The following is a 27,503-nucleotide window of genomic DNA, read 5'->3' as shown; positions in this document are numbered from 1 at the left end:
AGAGATGAGTTTTCCAATGAAATGTGAAGGAATACTTACCCAAAACTAAACTCAGAAAGGGGTCTGGAAGGAGCCCTCCCACAGCCCAGATCAGCCCCCAGATCTGCCCACTGCTCCCAGAGGACACTGGGGTTGTGAGGCAGAAAAAGCAAGGCACAGACAAGGAAAGACACTGTTGGTCCTGCATGGACATCCATAGATCGGATATTAGGAAAAAATTCTTCATGGAAAGGGTTGTCAAGCTGGAAAGGGCTTCCCAGGAAAGTTATGGATTCCTGGAGGGATTTAAAAGACATGAGATGTGGTTCTTGGGGACATGGTAAAGTGGTGGCCTTGGCAGCGCTGAGTTCATGGTTGGACTCCATGATCTTAGAGATCTTTTCCAAACTTAATAATTCCGTGATTTTATGAGTGGGAGTAGATTTGGCCCAAATGGGAAAGAACAGAGCTTCAGTGGAGCTTTAAAATTAATCTGCATACTTTCAAAGCACCTTTCTTATCCTTGGCTGAATTGGAGTGAAACAAGAAGGAATCTGAAGTTTCTTTCTCATTTGGAGCTCACAAACTGCATCATTTCAGATGGCTTTCAGGGGATTGGTAATTTTAAGACAGATTTCCTGGGAGTCCCTAAGGGCAAACTTCATCCAAGCAAAAGCAGAATGATAGATGTGCTATTTAGGACACCCAGCTCCACATCTGTGGATATTTCAGTGAAATAAGATTAAAGGAGGAGAAATTCTTTCCATTTCCTTTGGGTTTGGTTGGACCTCCAGAGACAACAATCTACCCTGAGGTTTCAGACAACTGGGAAACAATTCCACCTCCCAAGTGGGAAAATGAGACAGCCCATCTGCACCTAAAGCTTCCTTGGTGGGGAACTGGAAGTTGGTGAGGGATGGACCTGGCACAAGAATTGAAAACTGAGGAGGACGTTGCTGGAGGGTCTCCACCATCATGGTTGGACTTGGTTGGTTGCACGTCTCCATCCATAATCATAAAGTTACAGAATGGTTGGGGTTGGAAGGGTCCTTAAAGCTCATCTTAAAGCCACGGGCAGGGACATCTTCCACTACCCCAGGGTGCTCCAAGCCCTGTCCAGCCTGGCCTTGGGCACTGCCAGGGATCCAGGGGCAGCCACAGCTGCTCTGGGCACCCTGTGCTAAGGCCTGACCTCCCTCACAGGAAAGAATTTCTTCCTTGCCTGCTGCAGCAAATCCAGAATTTCTCCCTGACTGCTGATTTCCTCCTGCCAAGGAGAGAGAGCTGGGCTGCCCTTCAGCACCTCCTGAGCTGCCTCTGAGTGCAGGGGAGCCGAGCAGCAGCGCGGGGTGAGCAGGACACTGGAGCCACTGGAAACAAGCTGCTGTCATTAATATGGATTCCAGGGTAATTTTATATTTCATGAGCTTCTTTTCTTTTTCTCTTTCTCTTCAAGCCCCCAGGAGATGGCAGATGGTTTTGGGGATCACGTGGAAAGCAATGTGTCTTACTTTAATTTTTTTTATTGTGAAGATTCCTCCTCACTTGAAGGGATTGAGAGAGGGAAATCTCTCTTCTGGCTTTGTTTTTGGTTTGTTTGGTTTTTTAATTAATCAAATGCAGTCAGCATTTCTGAAAAGTTTGCAGTCAGTTTTCCTCTTAGAGCCCTTTCAAAGGGGAGAACTGGGTTTCCAGATAGTTTCCAGATCCCTCCTTCAGGGGTACAGCTCATGTGCAGTAAAATACCAGGATCAGTGACACTGCAAAAGGTTTGTGCCACTCTAGATTGTACATTTATTCCTCACTATCTCCATCTAAACCCAAATTCAGAGCCAAACACCTCGTGAAATCAAATCTATACATACTATTTGCAAAATTAGGTCTAATCCTCCAGTCTGTCTTTAAGGGAAGGTATCACAAATAAATTACAGGAGCCACATTGAATTTCTTCTGGCAAAATCCAACAGCAGCAATGAACCCCTGGAACAATGAGCAACATCACCCATCAGATCTCTATTTCCTCTCTATGGAGTTAATCTCTTGTGGTATTGAATCTATCTAATGTCTCTGTAATTGTCCCTTCAGCTCCTTTCTGATGATTTCTTGCTTTCCTTTAACAATGACAAAATTTTCTCTCTCTTTTGCATATGGGCAGGAAGATGAAGTTGGGTTGTTTTTTGGGTTTTTTTTCTGGAAAAACTGTAGAAATTGCAGTGCGTTAATTCATTGCACCCTAATGTTTAATACAGGAATATCTGCCACAGGCTTTCCATCATGGATTTCTTCCTGATTCCTTCCTTCAGTACCTGGCCAGTGGCTTTGGCCAGAAGATCCTGCACCCTCCCAGCATGAGGACAAGACCTGTCCACAATAACATGGAACCACTGGATGTATCCAACCAAAAAAAGGCTGGCTGTGCATCCCTGATGGATAAACGTGCTGGAAATGGAACCTTTTCCCCAGTCTGCTCCAGGAGAGGTTTACAACTGCTCCAAGGCATGGGGATGGGGACTAATATTGGAAATCTTGGCTGGATGGAGGCTGTTCATGCTTGGTTGCTGCATTGCTGCCAGCTGGCAAGGCTGGAAGCATCCATGAATTCCCTTAAAACATGGGAATTCCATGGGGACGGGACAGTGCTCAAAGACTGCAGAAGTAAATACAGCAAAGGAATTCCAGAGGAAATGTCAAAGTTCTGCCAACTCTCCTCCCTCAGCCAACTTTTATTTTAGCTTGAAATGTAAGAAATAATTTACTTCTTAGAAAATACGAGGGCAATTCATAAAGAATTCATTTCCCCTTACCTTGGTGATTAAGGTGGCTCTGTTTTTCCTTCCTGTTTCCAGGGAGGGGAACAGGCAGCCCAAACTCTGCTGAATGAAAGATAAATGAGTGATAAAATTGCTGGAGAATCTCTAATGTGTGTGCTCAAGCCATCAGGCTTCAGCTCTTATTAAGTGTGAGCAAGGACTGGGACTATTCCTGTGTTTGACTGACGTCGGAGGCTTTAAAAAATTTATTTTAAAGGATAAAAGCTAAAATAACTTTTAGATATTTCACTCAAAGTAACCAGAAATATTTTGCAGAGTGTCATGGTTTAATAATAATAAAGAAGAGAGAGAGGGGGGACTAAAACCCAGACAGAGCAGTGATGCCCAAACAGCTGCTCAGCACCCGTCCCCCAGCACAGATCAGTGCTCCCAGCCAGTTCCCCCAGTTTATAAACTGGGCCTGGCATTCCAAGGTGTGGAATGTCCCTTTGGCCACTTCAGGTCACCTGTCCTGGCCGTGCTCCTCCCAAATTCTTGTGCAGCTCCTCACTGGCAGAGCCTGGGATGCTGAAAAGTCCTTGACTCCAAAGCATCAGCGTGTTCTCAGCATTGTTCCCTCTATCCCAGCCCAAACCAGCACAAGGTGGGATGAGGATCACATTTCCTAAACCCAACAGGAAGGGTCCCCCAAACCAGACCTCTCAATATTGGCTGCACAGAGGAAAAAAATCAAATCATTTTTATGTCCCTTTGCAATTTCTCTCTGCCTTATCTCCTTCACTTGATGCTGAGGAAAATAAAATGGTTGTGAAGGTAGCAAAAAAAACCCCAACAAAGTACTTGGAGTGTTTCTCATAAAATGAGATTATTGGGCTCTATGAGCTTCTCCTAATGGTTGAAATAGACAGAGGCAGCCTGAAGCCCCAGACTAATTTTGCAGTGAGTTTGTTACACAATGAGCCAGGGAACAAAGAAAGAGCTGGAAGGAGGGGAGGATGATGATGGAGCCCTTCCTTGGTCTGTGATGTGCCTTTGCCCATTCCCAAGAAACAAGGAAGAAAAGTCTTGTAAAAATTGTCAGCAATATGAAAGTACATTATCTGGGACACCAAAGAAAAAAGATCATAACTTTTGCTCTGTATCCTCTCTATTCCCCTGGCATCGAGTGATAGAACCTTAAAATACTCTCCTTTTTTTGTTTTATTACTTGGAAAAGTGGAACAGAGTTACAAATCTGAAGTTTTTGAGAACTGTTTTCTGAAAGAAACTTCTAATGGTATTTTTGCCTGATGTGCAATATTGTGCTCTCTTCCTGGGCATATGGAGTAAAGGGATCTCCTGGAATACCCAGGGAATGAATACTGTGTGTGTATAGATACATACAGATATAGATATATAGATATAGATATAGATATAGATATAGATATAGATATATAGATAGATATAGATATAGATATAGATATAGATATAGATATAGATATAGATATAGATATAGATATAGATATAGATACACTGTCTTTAAATACTCCTACACACTACTCACATAGTAGAGTTAAAGTATATAAACTACCAGCCAAAAAATATCCTAAAATAAAATCATATTTGCAGAACTGACAGGTGGCTGCTGGAAGTGGGAGAATACTGGGAAAATCCAGCAAAGGACAGTTCTAGAGTGAGACATGAGCACATGTATGAGGTAGCAAATATACAGCTGTCTATAAGAACAAACTAAAGTTTTGATAGACCTGAATATTCCTCACTCTCCATATTATTGATATAAATAATTAGACTTCTTTTTTGTTTGTTTTTTCCAGCTAAGAGTGGATATTCCAGAGCTTCAGACAAAACCTACTACATGGAAGAAAACCCCAAACCCATTAAAATTTTTGTGAGTGTCCACGCAAACGTTTTTCATTGAATCCTGGACTGGTTTGTGTTGGAAAGAAACTTAATACTCATCCAGATCCACCCCTGCCATGGGCAGGGACACCTCCCACTGTGCCAGGCTGCTCCCAGCCCCAATGTCCAGCCTGGCCTTGGGCACTGCCAGGGATCCAGGGGCAGCCCCAGCTGCTCTGGGCACCCTGTGCCAGGGCCTGCCCACCCTCACAGGGAACAATTCCTTCCCAATATCCAACCTAAACCTACTCTGTGTCAGTGTGAAGCCATTCCCCTTGTTCTGTCACTCCAAGCCCTTTTCCAAAGGCCCTCTCCAACCTCCCTGTAATCTCCATTTTTGCTCATGTTTTACACATCAGGAATATCTGAAAACACTAAGCTACGTGCTGGAGCACAAAATCTGACCAGGACAGCAGGGATGGGTTTCCCATTCAGCACAAGAATTAGGCACAGCATTCCAGAGAAAAGATGGGAAACCAGAGCAAAGTAAAGGTTCTGGGGTTTTTTGGCACTTGCAGAGGCTCTCAGGATGCTCCCTGTGAGTGTGGGATGCCGTGGGATTCCCAGGCCCTCACGGATGCAGGGAAGCCATCCCTGAGCCCGAGGTTCAGTGAGGGTGCAATTAAGTGTGAGATTCAATTAGGGGCTCCTGGAGGCATCCCCTCTTCATTTCAACCAGTATTTGTACAACTTCTGCATGAGATACAGATATATATAGATATATATAGATATATGTACAGAGTTCTTCCTGCTTTCTGAACTAGAAGAAAAATCCCCACCGGAATTAAATGTTCCCCTGGAATTTCATTCCTGATGCATTTTTCTTATGTAAACAGCTCCTGGGGAGGGAATGATCCCTGGGAGGGCTTTTTTTTTTTTTGCTTTCCACGTTGATTTAAAAGAAAGAGGATGAGACTTCTTCAAAGCACAGTTCACCATTTCCTTCCCCATGGCTGTGACAAGTTCTCCTGAGGAAACACACACTCATTCCATCATTTCCCATCAACCCTGACACTTCCAAATCACATCTCACTGTCACTCACTTTGCCCTAGCACACGCTCCACAGTTCCTTGTGGCAGAAGGATATTTCCAAGCCCTTTTCCCAAAGCAGTCCATGGGAAGCACAGGTGGTTCTGGCACTGCCGTGTTTAGGAGCAGAGGAACAGCACAGGGTCTTGCTGAAATCTGGCTGGGAGCCCCTCTCAAAGGAGAGTTTATAAAAGATATATAAGAGAAAAATTAAACCATTAAGTTTTCATGGAGTGTAGACTGAGGTGTTTAGAATTGTAAATTTTCTCCCCTTTTGCAAAATCCAAAGAACAAGCTTAAAATTGTAAATTATTTGACCTACAAAGCTTTATATCATATATATTTAATCAGGATCACAGAGGTGGTTCTCCGCCTCTACTCTGCTCTTGTGAGACCCCACCTGGAGCTCTGAATCCAGCTCCAGGGTCCTCAGCATGGGAAGGACGTGGAGCTGCTGGAGAGATTCCAGAGGAGGCCACGGAGCTGCTCCAAGGGCTGCAGCCCCTCTGGAGCCAGGCTGGGAGAGCTGGGGATGCTCACCTGGAGAGGAGAAGGCTCCAGGGAGAGCTCAGAGCCCCTTGCAGGGCCTAAAGGATCTCCAGGAGAGCTGGAGAGGGACTGGGGACAAGGGCTGGAGGGACAGGACACAGGGAATGGCTTCCCACTGCCAGAGGGGATATTAGGGATAAATTGTTCCCTGGGAGGGTGGGCAGGCCCTGGCACAGGGTGCCCAGAGCAGCTGGGGCTGCCCCTGGATCCCTGGCAGTGCCCAAGGCCAGGCTGGACACTGGGGCTGGGAGCAGCCTGGGACAGTGGGAGGTGTCCCTGCCCATGGCAGGGGTGGCACTGGATGATTTTTGAGGTCTCTTCCGATCCAAACCATTCCATGATCCTCTGGCAGGCACAGACAAGGGGAGAGGTGCAGAGAGAGTTGCCCACTGTAATAAATTCCATTGAATTCCCAAGCAAAGCTGACCTAAGCCAGAATCACATAACCAGTTTAAACCTGTCTCCCTGTGCTGTATGCCTGTGTTTCCATGGGGAAATGGAGTTTCAGGACATGCAGTTGGATTGCTGGACTGTCCATAGGAACAGCAATTTGCAGATTACCTTCTACTCCTGGGCACCCAGAGGAATTACATGCTTCTGCAATAGGAAATTAGGGAACTGGGAAGTGATTCCTTCAAGGCAAAGGAAGATCAGGAAAGAGCGATTTGAGAATAAATATAGATGAATAAATAAAGAATTGGACTCAGCCCCGTGCACGGTGCTTTTTTGTGCCCCTGCTGAGTGAAGGGATGGGCCCCTCTCTCACCAAGAGCAGCCTGGGAAGGTCTCACCGAAATGGATTTTTACAAAGCAAAGTCTTTTCCTCAGCCACTTCTCATTAGCAATTTTTGTCTTCCACAGTAGTGCTAATTATGGTGAAAGGAAACCTTTCTTCAGGGGATACAGACACAGACCACAGATCAAGCACACAGTGATCATAAATATAGTTCATGATCTAAAATAAGGGTTTAAGTGTAATTCATCAGCCAGCTTAACATATTGTCTGAGTTCTTTCTCCTTGAGGATATTTAACGGTTTGTGGTTCTTTTAACAAATAGGGACATTCATATTTAAAGAAAAAAGTGAAAAAACATGCTGGAATTTCAATTATCTTTTTACTGCAGTATTTTTTTTTTAAATATATGAATACATATCTAAATCTATAAATAAACCTTATGAGGAAAATGTTCTTCCCTCAGAGGGTGGTCAGGCACTGAACAGGCTCCCCAGGGCAGTGGTCACTGGAGGTCTCTCCCAACCTTCAGATTCCATGATTCCATATATTTTTTTTTTTTTTTTTTGCACGGGGAAGAATAAAAACTCCAGGTTGTGTTCTCGTGTTCTCCTCTGCAGAGACAAACACAACGAACTGTACCTATAATAAGCACAAGTTCTTGAGCTAAAAAACATCAACCATTTTCAGAATCCAGTTAATTATTAAAAGACCCATAAAGATTTTGAATGCATGGCTGGCTTTTGTGAGCTTATCTGATAGACTGAGTTTCTCTCTTTAGTTGATTCAGATAACTCCAAGTTCTTCTCCTTTCTCAAAAATACATCCTTGCAGCTGGATGAGAAGATGTGTTTGGGTAGGGGGTGCTTTGGTGAGGCACAACAGAGGAATGAGAGCTCCAGAAATGTTCAAAGGAGGAAAAGAGAATTGCAGATTTGTCTGGTTTCAGCACTAAATGAAGGTCCAAATCAATTATTATCAGAGGTTATTATAAAAATGCTCTAGGTGAAGTAAACAGTGGCTGGCACACCAAGGAAAAGCAGGTGTGGAATCAGATGGACCTTACAACCAACCCACATTTTCCTAAGGGGTTAAAAACGCCACACTGCACATTGTGCAGATCTTTCCCCACGTTCCAAACCCGATTCCAAGGAATCAGTTCGGGTCTCTTGTTTCGGCTTCGCTCCTCTGGTGGCTTCCCGTATCTTTCTCACGTCACTTAGAGCAAAGTGATGATCCAGGGCAGATATTCCTCCCCCAGCTCCATCCCTGTGCCAGGATCCCAAAAAGCTGCTGTGCATGCCTTGTGTTGTCCCTGCTGGGGTATGGCTCCACTCCAAAAAGCAGGGAATCAAGTGTGCGTTAATTTTTCATTTCCTAACGAGCTTTTAGGATTCTGCTCAGAGCATGAAGGAAACATTTCCAAAATAGAAGTGATTTCCATGGCAGGCCTTGCTGGGGATTGATTGCCACTCTGGCAGATGAGCAGCAGCCCTTGAGCACAGAATCACTCAGTGCTGCTATCACAGCCCCCAGTCCTGCTCCATCACAGCAGCTCTGGCACAGGAACCCTTATCAGGGTGGCTGAGGAATGAAATCTCTACTGACAGAAGGACTGGGACAACTGGATTGTAAACAAACCCATTTGGGACACTTAAGAAAGGTTAAACCCTGTGATTGGTTGTCCAGGAGAGGAATTATTATTTCTTTAGGAACTGGAGCCTGCCAAGTAGGGAATAAAGTGAACACAGGTCCTGAGGTGAAATGAGAGCTGGCACATGGTCAGAGTTACATCATTACACTCCTCTTATCTGGGGGGGTTCACAGCCAAACACCCCTCTGAGCTCCCCAAAGCCCTGCTGAAATCAGTGAGTACATCATCAATAAAAAGTGAGTGTACTCCAAAGTCACTGCTGGCAGCCTCAGTGCTAGTTAGGTATTTTAAGTGCTTGTTTTGATGCAAGGAGTATTCTCAAAGGAAGTTATGGGAATAAAATACTCCTGTAGAGAAAGATGGGTTATTTTTTATCAGAGCTACTTCCAAAAAAATCAATTTCTGAGAAAGCACATTATGCTGAGGGAAACTGGTACAAAAAGGATGGAGATGTATAAAAATGCTCTCCTCTCTGGTACAATACTCTGACTTTACTCATCCCCAGCAGATCAATAAGTAAGTTTGGTCCTCATCCTTTTACCGCATGAGTTGTTATTATCCTCTGATTCAGGTCTTAAATATTGAATATTTAGGGAAATGTACATAAAAGTTTCTTTAGCTATAAATGTATATAAATGTGTACATATTATAAAGTAGAAATATATATGAGTGAGGATAAAAATCAAGTTCAAAGATGTGTGAGGAAGAATTTAAAGTTAATTACAGAGGTTCTTCATAACTGTGGCTGCCCCCAGATCCCTGGCAGTGTCCAAGGCCAGGTTGGATGGGGCTTGGAGCAACCTGGGACAGTGGAAGCTGTCCCTGCCCATGGCAGGGGTGGCACTGGATGGGATTTAAAGTCTCTCCCAACCCAAACCATTCCAAGATTCTGTGATTTCATTACCATAACCCTGCACTCTTGGCTTTAAAATGCTTTCAAAGCAATGGGAAAAGTCTCCTTTGGACAATATCCTACAATAAAAGTGGAATTTGCAACAGATGAAAAGACTTCTAATTTTGGACCCTATAATTTACCAGTCCAAATAAGTGATTTTACATTTCTGCTTCAAGGTACCCTCATTCTCCTCAAGCAAATGTTGAAGTGTAGTTATAAAGGGAACAGAGCTCCACTGGTTTGCTGAGCCTTTATCTGCTTTTTCCCCTGCTATTTTTATTATAATGGTCATTTTAATGCTCTTTAAACACTGATCTTCCTTTTGATTGGCCATTGATCCTAATGCCTAAATCCATACCTGCTGTGCTGAGGTATATCTTGCTGTATGTTACTAAATCTATATTTTTATGATCTGTTATCCAAAAGAAAACAGAGTTTAATGTGATGCATGGGTTGATGTTAGATTTTATTTCTGTATAAATAACAGTGGAGCTCAGGACAGTGCTCTCAACTCACCTGTGTGCTCTGGTTTCACAATTGTGTACACACATTATTCTGATGGGTTTCATGCTTGATTTTGCTTTACAATGAGATTTTCTCCACCAAAGGAAAGACCAAAGAGGTCCCATTTCAAATGTCCCTGGGAATGCTGGGCCACCGTGGGCCCTGACAATCACCCTTGTGTGGCCCAAAGAAGGATGGTGCCCATGGGTTTTCTTCCTAACACAGCTATTTTGATATGGAATTAAATACTTTTTAAGGCTATCTAATGAATTTTGAAATGTTTTTCTGTCCCTGGAAGTGTCTTCATTAAATAATATTAAAGTCAACCTCAATGGCATCTTATGGCAAAGGGACACAAATGCCAGCTTTGCCACGGGCAGGGACACCTCCCACTATCCCAGGCTGCTCCCAGCCCCAATGTCCAGCCTGGCCTTGGGCACTGCCAGGGATCCAGGGGCAGCCCCAGCTGCTCTGGGCACCCTGTGCCAGGGCCTGCCCACCCTCCCAGGGAACAATTCCTTCCCAGTATCCAACCTAAACCTATTCTCTTTCTTTCTTGTGAGGTGGAACAGTGAAGATCTGGGAATGCTGGGATTCTGTCTTCTCCCCTTTCTTGCTGTAATGTCTCACTGTGTCAAGTCTTATTCTTGGCAAGAAAGACTTTCTACACCTGAGGCTGCCTGACATTTTTGGTACATTTGTACGTGTCGTAAATACACTCAGACCAGCAGTTTACAAAACTAAATCCATGAGTGGTAATAAAGAGTTCATCCTCCTTTTTGAACCAAAAATTTGATTAAAATAACCAAAAAGTTGGTGGGTTTATAGATAATTTTCACTCATTAACAGCAACTAAATAAATGCTAAAAGCAATTTCATTGCTTTCACCATGGGAAGGGCTGTGGCTGGTTCTGGGATTCAATGCTTTGATGGGAAACTCCTGGAGTTCAACAAGGTTGTTTTGTGACTGGGTAGCTCCAACATCTAACTTGGCTCCTCCCAAACCCAAACCCAAACCCAAACCCAAACCCAAACCCAAACCCAAACCCAAACCCATTACAACATAATTTTAATTTGGAGTGAACAAAAGCCCCCGAGAGCAGCTGGATGGGAATTTTTGCAGCCCTTGTTTTCCCAGGGACCACGGGCAGCACAGCAAGAGCTGTGATCCCAACCCTGCTTTCGGGAAAGGAGCAGTCACCCTCTGCCACCCCATCTGCACAACTGGCCCCTTCCCTGGGACAGAGCTGCCTTTGTCCCAGGAGGGAAAACACAGAGTCATTTTATCACACGGGGATTTGGAAAATGCTCAGAATTGTTTCGGGAAGAGAAAACTTATTCACAGATCCTAAACAGGACTTTATTTTTTTTTTTCCCCCAAGGAGTTTAGTGATTTGCAGAGTCTTTCAAGGAAAACCCTTGTGAGAGATGCGAAAGGAAAGTGTTTTCAGACAAAAAGTTGGACAGAAAAACTCCTAAATCCAATAATTGCTGAGTTCACTCAAAGCTTAACACGGGAGCAGTGTTAAGAGCAAAGCTCTTCTTATCTCTTTGTTTTAGAGCACTGGGTGCTTTAAGTGTTTAGGGCTGATCCTCTCCAGAGGGTAAAATCTCCCTGTTTTCTATTCAAAATTCCAAAAGCATTAGAAGTTTTATAAGATTTTGGTGCTTTATAGGCAAACACAAGTGGGAAAAATAGGAAGTGACTGTGATTTTATGATAATTATGTACATTGGAACTGTTCACAACCTGACAAGGAGCCATTGCTATTCCTCAGCATCAGGATTTCAGTCCTGGAGAATTCAACAACCCAAGGAGGAATTAGTTCAGGCCTTCCCATGGAAAATATGATTTGTCCCTTCTCTCTGTCTCTCAGCTTTCAACACCAACCTTGAGCCCCACAGTGTCAGAAAGTGCTGATTCACATCGTGATTCTTGGAAAAAAACAAGGAATTGTTGTTTCCCAGCAGGTTTGGGGAGGCTTGAAGGTACTGTGGGCTGATGCAGCAATTAAATAACTGTACATAACATTCAAACTATACAAAACCACATATCTGACTATGCCCATGATGCCCCTAGAAGTAAAAAAAAAATGCACATTATCAGCATTTCAAAAGAAACTAAACTATCAGTTCATGAATTCAGAGTAATCCTGAGGTTTAAGCACAGAAATGCTGCATCACCTGCAGCGGAAGATCTTTCATGGCAGTGAATGTTGCTTTTACTAGAAAATAGATTTAAAAAAAATCCTTAAAATAGATTAAGAATTCAGTGGCATAAATAACTGCCACAGAGCACCTGTAGCTATTTTACTTTTTTTAAAATAATTCATTGCTGAAATGCTTAAATGCGTATTAAATACTGCAAGTTCTACTGCACTGCACGAGAACAAAACCAGGTTAGCACTGGAGCTAAAATACATGGATTTTACACTAAAAGGTAACTTAGTATGTTCTTTCCAGGAGGAGAGCTATGGAATGGCTTGGAAGTCCACATATTTTCTTGTCCAGGGCAGGTGTGGAGGAGTGAAAAACCAAGCAGTGGTTGATGGACACCCCACACGTGCCTGAGCATCCCCTGACTGCCAGTGCATCCACAAAATGCCTGGAAACACCACCCAAGATCCAGAACAGAATTAGGACAGAACAAAATCCTGCATTTCACAGCTCCCAGGGAAAGCCTTTCCATCAGCACAGAGGGGAAAGAGTCACATGGAGCTGGCAGCCCTGGAAATTCAGTGTGTAAAAAGCAGCGAGGTCAGAGTGTGATCAGCTCCCAAGGGGCAGGAAAAGTCTTTGTGTTTTCCCTTTTTGAAATAAATCAGGATGCCAGCTTCAGCTTAGGAACAGGCCACATCATTCTTAACAGACCCAAGTACAGGGCCATTGCCCAAATTACATTTCTAAATTAAAATTTTTAACATAAACAACAGATTTTCTTGGGTTGACAAAAGCTATAACCCCAAACCCCTGCACTCCAGGTGACCCTCTCTCCTCCTCTGTGCCCTGTGAGTGGTTCCAGCACTGAAATCCCAGAGTTTTAACTCTATCAACTTACTGATATTATGGAATAGCATTAATATATTTCTCCATTCATATGACTTCTTGCTGCTAAGTTGCATTTTTCATCTTTCTTTGGTTTTCCCAGCCTGGTTTCAACTTTAGCCGGGAAAACAGTCTGAAATATCCCAAAATCTACCTGAACCACAACCTACACCTGCCCCAAACCTTGCAGCAGGCTGTGAGTAAACCCAGAGTATGCTGTGTGTAAGCACAGGGCCCTTTTTTGAATACATCCATTGTGGCAAAACTCGTTCTGCTGGTTCATTGTATTATCACAAATGTTTTCGCTGACTTAACTCCTCGGATGACTCACACAGAGGCAACTGGGCTCCCAGAATAAAACACTGTTGTAGCAGTTTTTCCACATAAAAGGCAAGTGTTTCAGGGATCCTGCTTCAACAGGGGTTTCTTTTTTAATGTATATAATGCATGTTCAGTCTCATCTCTGCTCCAAGTTTGTGAATAAGCAGCGAGGATCATCTCCCGCTGGAGCAGCTTGGAAGAGGGAGCTGCAAACCTATACAGGCCATCTAAATTTATATGGGAAGGAAATTTGTCTCCTGGGACAGCATTATCTCTGTGTGGTTTCTATGGTTGCTTGTTCAGGTCGTTCTATTCCTCCTCATGAAGACTCCCTCTCTGCCAAAAACTAAAAAGCTGGTTTTTAAAAAAAATGAAGAGTTACTGACATATTCATGTTGTAGCAGAAATCGTTTTGCCAGGAGTGACTGGCATTTTCCAAGCCGTGTGACTGCATTAACCGGGCACGTTTAATGGGGAGCATTTGGGAACTGATGAAGGAATGCTATTTATACCCTAATTCCCATGGCTCCTGGGAAAATGGTGTAAGAGTTGCAACAGGAGAACGAGAAGATCCGTGCAAAGGAGGTGCTGGCTGTCCTTGGGGAAAGCCAGTTCCAGCTGATGAAGGCTGGGATAGGCAAACACCGACTCACTCGAGGCTGTAGTGGAAGGAGTGGATTTTGGGGTGTAAGTTTTCTTTTTAACAGACACTTTCAATGACGTCTGTTTTTGTCTCGTGCTTAAGTGGATCTGCCTGGATTTAGCACCGAATTTTTCCCTTCAGCACAATATTAACCAAGGTTGCACCTGCCTTTTGTTGCTGTGACCCTTCTTTGACTGTGCAATCAGAGAATCGTGGAATGGTTTGGGTTGGGAGAGACCTTAAAACCCATCTGTGCCACCCCTGCCATGGCAGGGACACCTCCCACTGTCCCAGGCTGCTCCCAGCCCCAATGTCCAGCCTGGCCTTGGGCACTGCCAGGGATCCAGGGGCAGCCCCAGCTGCTCTGGGCACCCTGTGCCAGGGCCTGCCCACCCTCCCAGGGAAGGATTTTTCCTCACCTCCCATCCAAACTGACTCTCCTTCAGTTGAACACCATTGCACCTTCTCCTATCACAACAGGCCCTGCTAAAAAGCTGTCCCTGCTTTGTCCCCACATCCTTCTTACCACAAAAATCCCTTTGGGCTCGTTGCTCTAGACCTGGTGAAAAAGTCACTGTCTGCTTGGGCACAACAGAGCAGACCGACAGAGCCTCTTGAAGATGATGAATACTGCGATAATCTAAATTATGCAAACAGTTTTATTATATTAAATATCTATATGCACATCCACTTATGCGAAGGAAAAAAGCTTTGGCGGAGTTCTGCAAAACTCCAGTGCCCTGTAGACTTTTTAGAAGATACTTAAGAATTATTTAAAAACAGAATTTGAGGGCTGGGAAACACAGCTACTTGTTCTGCAGTTAATTCCTTGAGTTCAGAGTAACTCGGTGTGAAATGAGGTCGTGCCTTTGACACCGGAGCGGTGGGAGACACCCGATCACCGTGGGATGATGGAGCAGCCCACAAACAGCGGGGCAAACAAGGGCCAAGCCATGCTTCCAAGGACTTGGTAGGGCAGTGTCCTGCTGGGGATGAGGCTTTTGCACGCCAAAATCTCTCTCCGGAGCTTTAGATCCAGCAGGCTTGAGAACTTGATCGCACGGATTGAAAGGAATTGGGCGGGGAGGTTAAAGAGGGAGTTCAACAGCAGCTCCGAAGAACCTTCAGCACCTGAACTGAGAACAAAGAAGGGTCTGTTCCTCTGCTGAGCTCCCTGGCAGCAGCAGGATTCCCTCCAGCATGGAGGATTTGGGAAACTCAGCTGCAGCCGCTGCAGGGAAGAGTCTGCGGGGGATGCTGAAGGTGAGCTCGGCGAGCAGCGGCTCCGATCCTCTCGCAGATGTTCCTGTGGTGAGCAGCAAGGATTTGGGGAGTAACTGGGAGGGGAAAACTGAAAAGCTTCCTCTGCACCTGCCAGACCCTGCAGAGCAAAGACCTAACAGCCAGCAAATCTAAGGTAAAGGTAAGGGTAAATTCAGAATGATTCGCTGGTAAAAACGTCCATCTGTTGAAATCAGAATATTTAATTATGGGAGAAGCCTTGGACACTAACTGATGCCTAAGCAATGTGAAATTGAACTGTAAAAAGTTTAAATTGTGTGTTTCTCTTAGCTAATACTCACACTGAGAGGAAAAATGTGAGCTGGTTAGAATTAGAAGGAAATGGATGCACAAGGGCCCAACTTGACTTGTCAAGGATGCTCAAGGAGCAAGATTGCAGCATGAGGCTCTGCACTTTTGAGTTATGCAACCAGGATTTCTCTATTTCTAAAACTTCAGGTTTAATTAATTTTCCTCTCCTTCAAAGTTCAAGAAAGAAAATAAACCATATCAGAAATATAAATGGTGCTACTATGGGCCTTTTGTTTCACTTCTGCATATCTAATAAACTCCCAGATATATTGTGTGTCTCCAACAAAGCAAGTCCTCTCGTGTTGGGGAGAGATTATTCTCACAAAGGGGAACCTCTTTGTCAAAACAATGGGAATAAGAAAGTTTTCAAGATTAAAATGTCAGGTAGATAAACACATTACTTTGAACCCTATTTGTATTCCGTGGCTGGTTCAAACACTGGCAGTTATCTTTCCCAAAGTAAACATGCGTGAAATCTGATCAGCTCTTTATTGTACACGGAATAAATTATGCGAGGCATTGTAGGAGCCTCCTATATGGCTCATTTACACATCTTTTGATAAATGTAATATGCAGATTCCTGTTCCTTTGTGAGGCATTAACCTCCGTGCATATTGATGCTGTTATTCCCAGAGATGACAGGCACTCAAAGACCTTTCTGTGTCTCTTTGAAAGCTGGCAGGGCCCTGATTGGGGAGGGATTTGCTCAGGGATGTACAAATGACCTTTCTTTAGAATTCAGCCTTGTCATAAATTTTCTTCTCACTGTCAGAGAATTAAAGGTTTCAAGTGGTTTTGATAAAGGTATAAAGTGGTTGGCAGAAAAGACATGAGTTTATTGCACTGTTCAGGAGGAAGTCAGTCATGATCCACCAGCTACAGGAATTACTGGAAATTTAAATGATAAAAATTCACATTCAGTGGCCAAACTCTTCAAAGATAAATCATTTGGGATGCTTATCTCCATTTAAGACACCCAGCAAGTCTATTTGAGGAAAGGGAAGAGCTCCCTAAGTGCCTCAATTTGGGGCTCCACTCGGGCACCGACAATCCCCACCCACCAAATCCACAACGAGGATGTTGGAAGCTTTTCCCAAGTACCTGTGCAATGGTAGTTTTTGCTAAAACCTTGTCTGATAGGGCTGCAAAGCAATATGGCCACATCTTGCTACAGAACCTTTGCTGATAAATGGGATGGAAATTATGTGCACCCTTTGTTTTTTGGGGCAAAAATGTTCCTTTTCCTTATTTGGCAGCAAAATGAAAAAAGAAAAAGGGGATGCTGTACTCTAAAGGTGAGGATTTGTAGATTTTTCTTTTGAGAGAAGCAAATCCAAAGGAAATCTGAAGCTTTAGTTAAAGTCTGCTCCTTATTCAAAGTCAAGGCTATTTGTTCTTGCAGCCTTCTTGTTCTTACACAAAGTCAAGGCTAGAATAAAAGGCCTTTCGGGGATGGGAAAAAGGCAAAGCAGCATTTTGTGGGATGTTCTCCCAGCATGTGAGGGCTGGTGGATGTGAGGAGAGCAGGAGTTTGCTGAATTACACAAGTCCCCTGCAAAATAAAGCAGCTGGAGGGCTGAGGATGGAGGTGTCATTTGCTTGACAGTGCAAAGATCATTTCACTTGACAAGGTAAGGAAGGGCTTCGCTACAAAACATCCCCAAGCTGAGAGCTCATCTCCTGATTCCTGGTTTCATTCCAGCCAGGAGGAGTTGGAAAAGAGTTGAGGTCCTGGGGAGGGAGCAAAAGAGTGAATGGCTTTTCCACAAGTCTTTGGAATATGGAAAAGTCGAGCTTTTGCTGGTAATTGAACAGAAATGCTCAAAATGAGCTAGAATGTGGCAAAACCTCCAAACAAGTCAGATAATGCTGCTTTATAGTAAAGAAACCTCTTAAAAGCCACAGAGCCAGGGTGTCATTGGCTTAATCCTCATGTGGGCATGACAACAGCAATTCCAGCAAGGAGCTTTTCAGCTTAATCAAGTCTCACTCAGACTTCCAGGACCTTGAAGTGCTTTGAGTTGCTCTAACACAAAAAAATTTACAAAACACTTCCTGAAAAAACCCTCTATGAATTGTTGGACACACAAAATTCTCATTTTAAGCTTGCAGAGACATAAATATTTCAGCTGATGTATTTGGCTCTGCAAGGCTGTCCAACAAAGGAGAGGAAGTTCCTTGGTTTTCCTCTATTTACAGTGAAGCTGCAGCGGAAGTGCAGGTCAGGAGCAGTAATTCCAGTGAAATCACCATCAGGTCAACCAAAAAATCATTGACTCCAAAACCATGAGGTTAAGCTATATGCATGCAGATCGATAATAAATGAAGCCTTATTAATTATTCTCTGGAGTTTGAGAGCGTGGGATGCATTTACTGAAAAAACCTGGAAGCTCAGGCACAACCATTGGGGCTTGGAGCAGTGTTTCATTATAAAGCAAAACAATTACAATAAAATACAATAAAATACAATAAAATACAATAAAATACAATAAAATACCATACCCCAAGAACAGCAAAGCAAAGGCCAGAGTGCAGCCACTCACTTTTAGGAGCACAATATTAGGAACAGCCCTGCAATAGTGCTTTGGCAACACCACACTGGTGCCAGCAATCCACGTTGTCAGGGGAATTAATTCCTGGTGTCTGCCTGCCTCCAAATGCTTTGGAGGCTGTCATTAATGGAAAAAGATGGACTTGGAAGGAAGCAGAGTAAAAAACAATTAAACAAACTATTTCCTGATCCCTTTTATGCCAAATTCTGGATTAATGAGCAAGATCAGCCTACGGCTTGGTGGAACACTTGATAATTCCACATTTCCGGTTAAATCCACAGCTCAGTGCATGTGTTTGGTGCTTGTCTCTGAAGGGAAGAATTACTCACACTCAAAATTACTTGCTGGTTGCTGGCACGGAAAAATATTCTTTGTATTTCTCTGCCCTGGCCAGGAAGGCTTTCAGATGTTTATTTTATGTATCCATATCTTCCCGTTAAATGATTTGGGACAGCTGACTATCTTTTTGTGGATGCATTTACACAATGCTCCTGTGAGATGGGTAAATGTGATTCATTCATTTTACAGGCAGGGAACTGAAGCAGAGGGAAACCAAGGCTCAAATCAGTGTAGAACTTAAAAAGCCCAGTGACACTCCAAAGTTTGAAAGAAAAACCACCAACCCCACCAAAAATCCAACCTCAGTCAGTATCTTAAAATCTTTCAGCAGCCCACTTGGTGGTTTCATCAGCAGACTAAGGAAGGAGATGGATCCCCCCTAAATGATCCAAAATGACCCAAAAAGAGGAAAATCAGAAACACAGAACAAATAGTCTAAACTCAACCACCTTTGCCATCAGGAGTGCTGCTGCAGCTCTGCACATCTGCCAGCAGCACCTCCAGCCCCAGAGCAGGCAGCTGAAGGTAATTAATTTTTAACTCCTAATTAACAGTCCTCTAAATGCAGTGCTGTAGCCAGTGAGGTCTTCAGACACCCAGAGCCTGCCTCAGATCAGGGGATATCACTTATTTTTGGAAAGGTACTCACAGACTTCTCTCGTTCTGTCCTGACCTACTTTGGGATACATCTCTAAAACAGCTGATTTCTCCCACAATGATTGAGTAAGCAGACAGAAAAATAATGCTGTGCTGCCCCTTTTCTACAGCGGTGCAGGCACTGTAAAATAGGAAATAGAAATAATAGGAAATATAAATAACAGGAAAATATAAATTAATCTTTTATTCCAGGGGGAGAAGATTGTCAGTAAAAGCTGAAGAATGGAACATTCTGTAGCTGTTCATGCAAAAAGCATCACAGAATATTTTGTATTATAAACCAAGAGCCATAGGATCAATTCCAGAATGGTTGGGGTTGGAAGGGACCTTAAAGACCATCCAACCCCTGCCATGGGCAGGGAACCAAGTTTTCCTTTCCAAGGAGGAAAATTACCATTTAGGAGGATGAAGAGGGAAGGGTTGTCTCTTTTGGTATAAAATGTTCTTTCATGCCAAACTTGCTCCAGAGGGAGCAGCTCAGGCTCTTCCTTCTGTCTGTCCCTCATTTTGGGAGTAGCTGAGGAGGAACAGAGGATGTTTGCACCACCTCCCTCAGCACATTGTGCCTTCCGCACTGTGCTGAAACATTTTATTCCATCAAAGAGGGTCCTTTGCCTTAGGTATTACAGCCAGGGGAAGCTGGAGTGGGTTTTTTCTTTCTTTTAGCTGTCTTATTCCCAGTTTTCAAGCTGCATGCTAAAAACCCCCATCAAATACAGAAATGGGAATCTGCTCCACTACTATGGCTAAGCTAATTTGGGAAAATAAATATCCCGCTCGAATTCCAGGTAGGATATACCAATTACAGCTCAATTGATGGAGGTTGAAGTGGTGTCTAGTATAGCTGTTTTCTCACCCACTCCACCAGCTGAGAGCTAAAGAAGGAGCTGTGCTGCTTTGCAGGCACTGGGACCTCCTGGAATTAAGACTTTCTGTTGAGTTCTGCCTCCAGCTCTGGGTCCACAGCACAGGAAAGACATGGAGGTGTTGGAGCCAGGCAAGAGGAAACCACTGAGCTGATGAGAGGGATGGAGGAAAGGCTGGGAGAATTGGGATTGTTCAGCCTGGAGAGGAGAACCTTTGGGGTGACCTCATTGTGACCTTCCAGTCCCTGAAAGGAGCATAAAATACAGCTGGAGAGAGGCAATTTACAAGGAGCAGGGGTGACAGGACAAGGGGAAATGGCTTTAAGATGAAAGAGGGTTAATTTAGATTTGATATGGGGAAGGAATTGTTCCCTGGGAGGGTGGGCAGGCCCTGGCACAGGGTGCCCAGAGCAGCTGGGGCTGCCCCTGGATCCCTGGCAGTGTCCAAGGCCAGGTTGGATGGGGCTTGGAGCCACCTGGGATGGTGGAAGGTGTCCCTGCCCAGGACACTGGAGGGGCTTTTAAGGTCTCTTCCAACCCAAACCATTCTGGGATTCCCTGATAATTGATTTTCCTAGAAAAACAAAGAGAAGCACTGGAGATGCAGTCCCACATCCAGATTAAAATTATCACAAATGGGAAAACCCAAAAATCAGTGACCAACCCATGAATTTGCTGGCTTGCCAATCTTTCAAGCGTGGAGATGTCTGAGCAGCAGCTCATGATGCTTGTAACAATCTGAACATTAATCCACAGTTCCCAAGCAAGCCCTCGTTTGGAGGGGGGAGTTGAGCATTTCCCTCCGACCTTCCTGAACCAATGGAAGTTGGGAAAAGCCAAGAGGAGTAGAGTTTTATCCTATTCCTTCAGTCAGCATTTTGTACAATGAACAAAATCAATAGGGAGCGGGATCTGTGTGGGGTTTTGGATGAGTGAGCTGTACAAGGAAAAAAAAACCCCACTGAAATATTCAGAAAAGGTCATGTAGAGAAATAGAAAGGTGAGATCCACATGGCAAAACCTCACCAATTTCTTCAGGAAAACTCTCACCCTTTAACTCTTTGCTGGTGAAGGCAATCCTGGCTGTGGGGAGTTGCCCAGCAAGGGCTTGCAGAGGCACCTCATGTTATGCAAACTGCAGAATTTAAGACTTTGGGGAAATTCCTAAAGCCATTTTCTCTGCTCCTGATAAGGGGGGCCCTACTGGCATTATCTCATCTGATTAATTAGTAGTATCCTGCTCTGTTAATTAGGCAAAACTTTGCACCTCATTGACCTAACACAACGTACATAAAATCGTCTCATGAAAAATAGAGAGCTCATGTTTTACAAACTCTTTTTTATCCTCCTTTTTCTAGTGCTCAATGGAAAATCGTACCAGATACAGGTTAAGGAAAATCTCTGTTGCCTCCAGCAACAATTTGGAGGTGGGCAAATGCTTTCTTTCCCATATTGCAGATTTGTTGTTAGAGAAATGCTGCAAAGTATTGACCTGAGTACTTGGGAAATGTGCAACAGTCAGTAAAAACAGAGTTACCAGATTCAGTTTTCTGCGTGCTGTGCTGAAAGGTCATTGTGGCCAGCTCAGCTTTAAATGTGTGTAAATGCTCTGAAACAAAGTTGAGAAAACCGTGACTCTGCAAAAAAAAAAGGTTGTGGGAAAACCAAGGGATGTTTTGGAGTTGTAACTCTTTAGCACCTGGGCAGGATTGAAGAAAATGGAAGCTTTGTTTAAACTCAAAAATAAAACAAAAGGCCTCTGTTAAGCAGGGATCCATGAGCAGGAACTACATCCTGCTATAAGGGCAGGCTTGGAGAGTTGGGATTGTTCAGCCTGGAGAGGAGAAGGCTCCTGGGAGAGCTCAGAGCCCCTTGCAGGGCCTGAAGGGGCTCCAGGAGAGCTGGAGAGGGACTGGGGACAAGGGATGGAGGGACAGGACACAGGGAATGGCTTTAGGCTGAAAGTGGGGAGATTTAGATGGGATATTGGGCAGGAATTGTTCCCTGGGAGGGTGGGCAGGCCCTGGCACAGGGTGCCCAGAGCAGCTGGGGCTGCCCCTGGATCCCTGGCAGTGCCCAAGGCCAGGCTGGACATTGGGGCTGGGAGCAGCCTGGGACAGTGGGAGGTGTCCCTGCCCAGAAACTGGATGGGCTTTAAATTCCCTCCCAACCCAAACCATTCTCTGATAAATCCCCCTGGAAACAGCCACCCTTTGCATTTTTAGAAAAGATAACAAACCTGGTGCTGCTGTAGCTGATTTGATTTGGCCTGAGATGGTTTTATCTCCATCCACACCTGAGGGGCTCTGCAAGAGCAAAGTCAAGCCAGGTCCTCACAGTGAAAAGTTTTCACATCAACCTTTAAATGCCTTTGAAGTCAATATTTTTAAAGCATAGAAATTAACAAGAACTGTAGCATGACTTAAGTAATGTTATGTTATCTCATATGTGGAAAAGAACCCCAATTTGCTTTTCATTTTTTAAAATACCAATAAAATTCAGGTTGGTTGCAAGAATTCAGGAGTGCCAACATTTTTATTCATTTTTTTTGGCCCAACAATTTCAGCATTTCAAATCAGATAAGGGATGTTATCTTTGCAATAAAAGGCTATCGAGAATCTAAATGAGAAATCAAATGCTTTTTCATGCTGGTTTATTTTAGATTAGAGAAACTTGAACCAGATGTAAACCTGAATTGCTGAGGCATGAGAAGGGACTCAGAGCAGAGTGATAAATATCTGAGCCGTGTTGTTCTAGGTGCAGATTTGCATTAACTCAAATAAATTGATCTGTAAGCTTTTCTAAAACTTAATTAATGCTGCAGAACAAAGCTGGAGATCAATTATCAGCTTGATATCTTGGCATAGATAAAGTTGAACTAAATTAACCGTCCAAAAAATGTATGGTATCAATATCATAGTGAAATGATTACTGGCACAGGATAGAAATGGATCCCCGTGCAGCCTGAACCAGAATCCTTTATTCCCAAATGCTGGAAATGCAGGAATTCTATCCAGAAACTCTAATTTTTCCTTAGCAAAATGAGCATTTTATACTGAAAAAAAAAAAAAGAGAAACAAGAGACTAGAGATGCACAGACATGGAGAGTATTTTTCTAAGCATACTCAGGAGCAGGCTGACTATTTTTCTTCCAGAATAAGAGAATTTCTAGGTGAGCTGGTGGACAGCTATCATGAAATTGTTAGTTACTGTCAGGAATTAGGTGGCAGTATTGAATTAGTGAGACAGAGATGTAATTCCTGTGTGTCTGGTAACTCTTCAGGTACTTTATTTTTACTGCTTTCTTCTGCTCCTTCTTTAGGCTGACTTTGCTCATAGGTTTGCAGTGTAATTAGGGCTTTTTAGTAAAGTCTGTGCAGTGCAGTGTTGTCTGCACCTTGAAATGAATATAAGAGATGTCTGTAGGAATGCAGGTTCCCTGGGTAGGAAGTTCACACTCACAGATAAAATGTTCAGACTACACCAACTGGAGAAGTTTTTCTGGAGGAGATATTTAAAATGCCTTTAAATTCACTGATATATTGCAAACTCTATTTTTTTTAATGAGGACAAGCCTGAAAAGTCCTATATCAAAGCATCCCAAACGAAATTCACGATTCCAAGACTGCATTCCAGGCAAGAAATATAAGTTAATAGTGTATCTTATCCATTGGATCTGAATCTCCATAGATCTTCACGTGCTCCATCTGAATTTCCTGTTGTGACAAGAAAAATAAATTAAAGGTGTTTGCAGTTCAGTCTTGGTGTTAAGGTAGGGATGGATGGATGGACAAAGGGATGGATGGACAAAGGGATGGAGGGAGGGATGGATGGATTGATGGATGGATGGATGGACAAAGGGATGGATGGACACAGGGATGGAGGGAGGGATGGAGGGATGGACACAAGGATGGAGGTATGGACACAGGGATGGAGGGATGGATGGAGAGTTCTGTGATTTCCCTTTTATCTGTGATTTTCTTTTCCTTCTGTGATTTTCTTTTAATGCCAAACTGCATCCTGTGCAAGCTAAAAACACATGAGCATTTGTCTTGTAATCAGCACCATCTTCTCCATGATCCCTGATCCTCCTAAAAGCATTCCAGGTTTCCCACCTCACTTCCACACAGCGTTATTTAAAGGGAGTGGCCCCACTGGAAGGTTTTCCAGTGCTGTTTGCCTCATTTAGAAGTGCCCAGTCGATGTTGTAAGAGGCCAGAGGCTGCCACACACTTCAACCTCTGCTTCAGCAAGGCATTAAAAACTTTCCAAGACAGGGACAGAGCATCCCAGAGATGAGTTTAGATCTCTTCAATCGATTGCATTGATCAAACACTGCTCCATTTTAAACTCTGAGTCAGATAACCCTAATTTGTTTGTAAAAGGGTCTCTTTGAAGGTAATCTTAATTAAGTAGAGGGAAAATGAGCCTGTCGCTGATGTGAGGAGAGCAATATGGGCAGCTAAATAAATATCCCACCACCAAAACCATCTGCTGGTGGTAAAGCTTTTCAAGAGAATGATTTGGGAATCACTGAATATAAAGGTATTTGTCCTTTGATCAAGGACTTCTGCTCAATTCCCAACGGGATAACAGACAGCTCCTTGCTGGCTGTACTCATGGAATGGCAATGAAGGTGTACATGCAGTGCACTGGGAAATTCAGCCTCACAAATGTCATTTATACAAATGTTTGGGGACTGCCCAGCACCAGGGAACCTGTTCCCAGCAGGGCCTCAAGGAGCTGCTGGAATTCATGGAAACCACACAAATCCTGTGTCTTGGGGGAGCTGGATTATAAATGACACACAGCATCTCCTGCTGAGCTAGAAACTGTTCACAAAAATGGGAATAAATTGGATTTCACCTCTCCCATGCAGCTGCTTTGGGCGTGGTGGGCACAGGACCCTGCAGGCTACGTTGCACCTTGTAGTAAAATGCTACAGACTCAAAATCTTCCCCCTCTGAAGGTATTTCTGTCACAGAGTATTTAGGAATGTTGGCTGATCATAGCTTGTTGCTTCACTTTTGCAGTTCCTTTGAAGTCATCAATATCCCAGGTTCATTTTGTAGCAGAGTTAGCTCAGGGGAGAGGAGAAAGATGTGCCATGGATTCAATTCCACAGCTAACTGCTTATTGGGACTCTGATCCTCTAACCCTTAATCAAGGGAAACTGCTGGCCTTGGCAAGACAGGGGGAAAATGCTCCAGGAGGCGTCTTTGAGTTGTTTTCATCCTGTTGCTCATTATTTGAAGATTATACATCCAGTAAGTGCAGTAATAGGGGGTTGTTTTTATGTCCCTTCAAGAGTCATCTCGTCTCACAAGGACATCTAGCAGGGAGGAGAGCCTTTCCCATAAAGTGCAGGGAATTGTTTCCCAGCTACAGGACCAGCTTGTGGAGCTTTTATTTCCATTTCTTTTATTAACTATTAATAATGATATATGCTCTTTGAAGTACACTCTGTTTACACATAGAGAGCATAATGGAATGGCAATGATGAGGCAGAAGGTAAATCTGGGTTTCTAAACAAAACATTTTTAAATGATAAAGTAGTTCCAAGCAAAGAAAATGCAAGGAAAAAATTGATCACTTGGGATGCTGTTGCTGCCTTTTGGGACTGTCTGAAGATTGCTGACTAGATTAGAATAAAACCACCATAGCACACAATTAAATTTTCATGGAAAATGTTAATTTTAAATATTGATGACAATCTTTTCTTGCAAACCATTTAAAAAAATAACTGCAGCAGCTCACTAGTGTCAGTGAAATACAGTGACACGAGGGAGAGTTACGGGGCAGGTAATATCCATCCTGTGTCAGCAGAAATTGTTGGCAAATGCAGCTCTGTTGGGATTTAGGTTGGGATGGCACCAGTGTCATCTCTGTGGGACAGCTTCTCCAAGGCTTGGTCACACTTTGCTATGAGGGTAAAGCTTCAAATAAGAGGCACAGGGTCTGTAAGATCCACAGCCAGGACTGGTGTTCTTTGCACAGAGCCTTCACCTTGAACTGGTGAAGATTTGAGAAATTGTCCAAATGCCAGAGGAGGCCACGAACTGCACCAGGGGCTGGAGCCCCTCTGGAGCCAGGCTGGCAGAGCTGGAGGTGCTCACCTGGAGAGGAGAAGGCTCCTGGGAGACCTCAGAGCCCCTTCCAGTGCCTAAAGGGGCTCCAGGAGAGCTGCAGAGGGACTGGGGACAAGGGCTGGAGGGACAGGACACAGGGAATGGCTTTGCACTGACAGAGGGCAGGGCTGGATGGGATATTGGGCAGGAATTGTTCCCTGGGAGGGTGGGCAGGCCCTGGCACAGGGTGCCCAGAGCAGCTGGGGCTGCCCCTGGATCCCTGGCAGTGCCCAAGGCCAGGTTGGTCAGGGCTTGGAGCAGCCTGGGACAGTGGGAGGTGTCCCTGCACATGGCAAGGGGTTGGAAGTGGATGATCTTTAAGATCTTTTCCAACCCAAACCATTCTGTAGTTCCTCTGGCAGGCAGTGACTTCCCTGATGGGATGGAAAGGTTGTTTTTGCAGACAGCCCTTATTTCACTCTAAACTAATTTCTCCTGCTCTCTGCCTGACATCTCCCTCACCGTGCCCTCACGGAGCCTCCAAGGACCATGGAAAAATACACACAACAGATGAGAGTTATGCAACTTCTTGTTCCAACAACAATCTCTCCCAGCTGCTGGCCGGGGAGTTGGTGCCTCTGTAGGGCCCTGCTCCCACGCCTCCAGGTCTGCTCAGCCTGGCTTTGCCAAGTTCTGATTCCAAAGGTACAGGAAGGAGCAGCTTAGGGGCAGAGAGGTTATGTGCAGGGAAGGAACTGCAGGTAGCAAGAGGTTTTCTGGTTTTGTTCCTTTTTAAGGGTCTCAGGAACTGTGAATTGCCTCAAACAGTGGGGTTTTTTGAAGTTCTACCAGGAAGGTAAGCGAAGCAGTGCTGTGTTACCTAGAAGGTAAAATGTAAGGGGACAAAAAAGCATTTATAGGGTTTTTATATGCAATTATTGAGAATTGAAAAAGCGAACAGGAAGCAAAAAGGAGGAATGTTAGACAGAAAGAAGGAGAAAACAAAAACCAGAAGTGAGACAGTCCTTTAAGTGGATGCAAAATGATGGCACTGAAGCCAGTGCTTTGCCACCTTCTTCATCTTGTTTGTCTCAGAGAAGTCCTCAGAAATGAGCTCCATGACAGTCACCAGAACAAGAAAAACTAAATCCTGTGGGAAAATATGTAGGTGGTTGGGATCTGACATCGCTCACACTGATGGTCTGGTGACCACCTTCCTCCCATCCCTACAGCAGCTTGAAAACTCTAAAGAGCTGCCAGGTTTCATTTAACCTGAAACTATGGAAACTGAAATCATCTATGGGAAAAAAGACCATTAAATCATTTTATTGGAGGTGTTTAATTGTTGAGACTGCTTTGCTCTTCTCCAAAGCTCCCTGTCAAAGGCAACCAGCACTGCCAGGCAC

The 27,503-nt window shown here is 44.0% G+C and overlaps 1 long non-coding RNA gene across 1 annotated transcript; it reads left to right on the top strand.

The window, feature by feature from the left end:
• Positions 1–19,059: 19,059 nt before the first annotated feature.
• Positions 19,060–25,371, top strand: LOC138112885 (uncharacterized). Its single transcript, XR_011151892.1, has 4 exons — positions 19,060–19,147; positions 21,388–21,456; positions 23,720–23,801; positions 25,063–25,371. It is a non-coding gene; the product is annotated as an uncharacterized lncRNA (long non-coding RNA).
• Positions 25,372–27,503: the final 2,132 nt, after the last annotated feature.

This window comes from Aphelocoma coerulescens, chromosome 6, assembly GCF_041296385.1.
Source record: "Aphelocoma coerulescens isolate FSJ_1873_10779 chromosome 6, UR_Acoe_1.0, whole genome shotgun sequence".
Classification (NCBI taxonomy): Eukaryota; Metazoa; Chordata; class Aves; order Passeriformes; family Corvidae; genus Aphelocoma; species Aphelocoma coerulescens.
Note: the sequence above shows the minus strand (reverse complement) of the source record. Positions and strands in the feature narration are given on the sequence as shown.